The sequence below is a fragment of the Uranotaenia lowii genome, chromosome 2 (assembly GCF_029784155.1).
Source record: "Uranotaenia lowii strain MFRU-FL chromosome 2, ASM2978415v1, whole genome shotgun sequence".
NCBI classification, from domain to species: Eukaryota; Metazoa; Arthropoda; class Insecta; order Diptera; family Culicidae; genus Uranotaenia; species Uranotaenia lowii.
Genome location: NC_073692.1, coordinates 276,296,129 through 276,300,525, shown reverse-complemented (window position 1 = coordinate 276,300,525; position 4,397 = coordinate 276,296,129).

The following is a 4,397-nucleotide window of genomic DNA, read 5'->3' as shown; positions in this document are numbered from 1 at the left end:
TAACGGCGCCCCAAAGTTGCGTCTTCGTCGCTTTTCACAGGTACCAGCTAGGTAAATATCATTAAAAGTTTTGATCAAAGAGCGTAGAAGCTCCTCGGTGAAAAATTTGATGACTTGGCTGAATTGGCAAAGTATTATTGCTCCCTAAAGTGCACCGAAGACGAAGTTGGAATTTTTCTCCTAGTCGTCGGCGTGCGTGGAAGTTTGTTGGCGGATACTTTTTTATCGGAGCGGTGCCGGCTTGATGCTGCAGAACTGTGCATTCGGCTTTTAATGGTGTGTAAACAGTAGCATTTCGTTAATTGCGAGTCGTCTCAATGAGCTGAAAATTTTGGCGCCTACACATGTATTAGCAGTAATTGGAAAGCGTTTTTGGAAGTGATTGGCTCAATTTTATATGGAAAACTCCTCAAAAGTAAAGAATTTTATCAATAAAATGCAAACTACGGTTTCGATTCTAAAATTAAAAATTAAAGTTCATTTGGATAACATCAGATCTAAACTCACGCCATAAAAGACATCACAGCTTACGCTACAATTGGCGTAGCTTAAAAGTGATTTAGTTCACTAAAGTAAAACCAAAAATAATTAATATCTTATATTTTTGGTAAAACTTTATTCAATTGCATTTTTCTTGGCGATCCCATTAAAATATTAACAACTTTATATATACAACCTTACATGATTAATAATTTTAGACAGGTACACTGAGGAATGAGTGAAGCGTAAATCATTTAGATGTGGATCACCATTAGCAGGCTCGGTTCCACAAAAGAAACAAAAATAATATTGATTTTCAGTACAAAATATTCAATTTTCCAATACAAACCTAATAGTTTAAATTTACTAATGTAAACGATACTTAAAAAAAATATACAAAAAACCATGGATGAGTTTTGAACCAAAGCGAAGCTTTTTAGACCCCCGGGTTTGAGAAATTCAAAAATTATCCCAAATCGACTAAGTCTAATAGTCCATTCTTTGTGATACGACGTATAATCTTTTGACAGCTTTGTAGTGCTTTAAAATTTACAGGGTGCGCCATCAGGATGTAAATTCTGCTTCATTTAATATTGGAACAAATTCTTTTGCTCATTGTGGCGCTCCTAGTGGACGGTTTTGGAAACTTTTTTCACCCACGTGTCGGGAAATTCATTACATTTCACCTTGTTTTTATGTCATAACACCAAACGATAGCATTTTGTAAACAACCGCCATGGAAGCCGAACGGAGAGATCAAATTGTGCACAGTTTTCTTGAAAATCCATTGTTGTCGGCATCGAAGCTTGCTAAACAGCTTAAAATGCCCAGAAATACCATTGACGACGGCTCGGAAGCCGCATTCGAAGCGTCGGAGTGGAACTGTCGACCGGAAACTGCGTGGGAAAGTCATCAAGGCCGTCAAGAGGAATCCCAATCTTTCAGACCGCGATTTGGCCAATAAGTTCCAGGCCGCTCACAGTACGCACAGTGCGACGAATTCGTCTCCGGGAAGGAATAAGGTAATTCCGAGCCAGCAAACAGCCAAATCGGACGCTGAAGCAGAACAATGTGGCCAGAATCCGTGCTCGAAAGCTGTACGACCAAGTGCTGACCAAGTTCGACGGATGTATTCTGATGGATGATGAGACCTACGTGAAGGCGGACTTTGGGCAAATCCCAGGTCAAAAATTTTATTTGGCGACGGCTCGGGGGGATGTACCTGCAAAATTTAAGTTCGTGTTTGCGGATAAATTCGCCCGCAAGTACATGATTTGGCAGGAGATATGCAGTTGTGGACAGAAAACCAAAGTCTTTCTCACTGACAAGACAATGACATCAGAAGTCTACAAAAAAGAGTGCCTACAGAAACGGATTCTGCCGTTTATTCGTGCCCACGACCGTCCAGTAATGTTTTGGCCGGACCTCGCAAGCTGCCATTACAGCAAAACGGTTATGGAATGGTACGCAACGAACGGGGTCAGCGTAATACCGAAGGACCTCAACCCCCCAAACTGCCCCCAGTTCCGGCCGATAGAGAAATACTGGGCAATCACGAAGCGGAGGCTTAAGGCAAAGGGAAAACTTGTTAGGAATATGACTCAAATGAAGAACTGGTGGAATCAAATCGCCAAAACGGTGGACGAAAAGGGTGTGCGCCGCCTAATGTGCCGTATTACGGGAAAAGTACGAGAATTTCTTCGAAACAGCAATGAATAGTTTTTTAATTTTTTTTTATGAAAGAGTAAAGAAAATGCTACATTTGTATGAAAAACAAATTATGAATTCGTTAATAAATTACTGAACTACACGCAATTGTTTGTGTTCCAATATTAAATGAAGCAGACTTTATCCGATTTCAACGTCGAATAACTTCACAATTTTTTATACAATTTTAAAAAAGAAACAAGATATTTTCATGATATTTTATGCCATTGGGAAGCATTTCTGACTTTTTAGCGTTATTTTAGTTCGTTGACTAACTATAAGCTCGTCTATGTTTTCTGGTTCACTGGTTTCACTTTTCAAATATGTCCACAGAAAAAAGTATGGTTCCGCGAAGTCTAGAGAACAAGGGGACCATCTCAAATCCCGATTTTTACGTAAAGAACGCACAATTTTCACAACAGAACGAACGTACTAGATGTAAAGCACTACAGTTTCAATGCGTTCGTTTGATCTGTATCGACTCATTTCTAAAATGGCATTTAAAGACGTTTTAAAATTGTGGTTATTTTTCAAAATCGGAGAAAAAATAAAGTTGGTCGTTCAAATCAGATACATCATGATGGCGCACACTGTACTGTTTTTCAATTTTAAAATTTTTTTCAGCTTTTTTACGCGGTATGACCATGCATGACGCAAAAGAAGATGGAGAAAATTGAACAAAATTATCACTTCTAACATCAATACTGAAAAACTGTTAGATTGCTCACATAGTCTTTGGCCCAAATGTTTGAAAAGTTAAGGAAAAATTTTCAAAAATATTCACAAAGTTCAAATCAAGCATCGGAGTGAAATGCTTGATCGGCAAAATATACTTTGAAAAGTTAAGACTAATAAATACTAGCTTTGAAAAACAATTTAGCGAAAAACTGAATACATATCGCTAATCTGGCTAGGGCTAAATGAGATGCCTGACAAGAAGACGATTAAACCAACCAGCCGATAACAAAAAGTCGGACGCATGGCTGTAGAAACGAAGGGGCCCTCCCATGATGGTCCAGGAAAAGCAACGAGGTTCTCTGCACCCAAAATTGTACATTCTCAATCAAATTTGATGATTGAGTAAGAATGATAATCCTAACTTTGAACTGAATCTTGAAAACTAATCCCATGTTTATTATTCTGCTACAGTTTTTTCAAAATTTTCTCACTTTTTTTTTCTTTTTCGACAAAACTATGTACCTTCATATATTAAAGGCTCTTGATTCAGGGTCATTCTGAGCCGAAGACTTTTTACAAACTAATTTTAAGTATTTCTAAAAAATATAACAGATTAACTTTGAGTTATTATTTTTCATTTGTAGTTCCAGGATATTCCACGGATATTCCCCGTTCCAGGATATTCCTTTAGTTCCGGGTATTCCGTCTTCATGTACATTCCGTGCGTTTTTCGTCAGTTTCCAGGTATTCGTTGAATGTGCTTGGTTTATTTCATAATTTCAAGTCAGCACTCTTTAGAAATTCGAATATCAACTTCATTGTTTGCATATCCCTTTGCTCCAGAATATCTCTAATTGATGTATTAGAAGACTTAGATATTCTATTCAGAGAATCTATTAGTCCATGATCTAAATCTTCGTAGTCTTTACCACAATCTTAAATGTTCGTGTTTGACAGTCTTCTTTCAAAAAACTGCTTGTGAAACCATGATTTATTTTGGACTTGAGGTAAAATTGAGAAACAAAATCTTCCTAAGTCGCTACTACTCCACTTACTTTGCCACTTAGACAATGCTATGGAATGTGCAATGGAATAAAGTTCAAAATGTTGGAAACCTCAACAATAAACCAAGTCACTAATTGCTCTCGGCTTAGCAAGATGACCAGCTTTTTTCATTCCCCAAAATTCCACAGTGGGATGGGATCCAGGAAAATGATATTGTATATCCTAAATTATTCAGATTTAACTATGCTTTTTTAATTCTATATGAAAAAATACAAGATGTAGAATTGAATTGACCTGACATGAGAGAAGACAGAGAACTTATGCTATCTGAGCATATGATGTATTTGGAAGGAGGCAAACTTTTAATGTATTCACACGAGTGATAAATGGTGATCATTTCAGCAACAAATATTGAACAAGGGGTCATTTATTTCAAATTTTGTGAAGAGGTCGTTTGATACATTCCAAAACCAGCACCTTGAGCTTATACAGATCCATCAGTATATATAAAACAACTAGGATCGAAG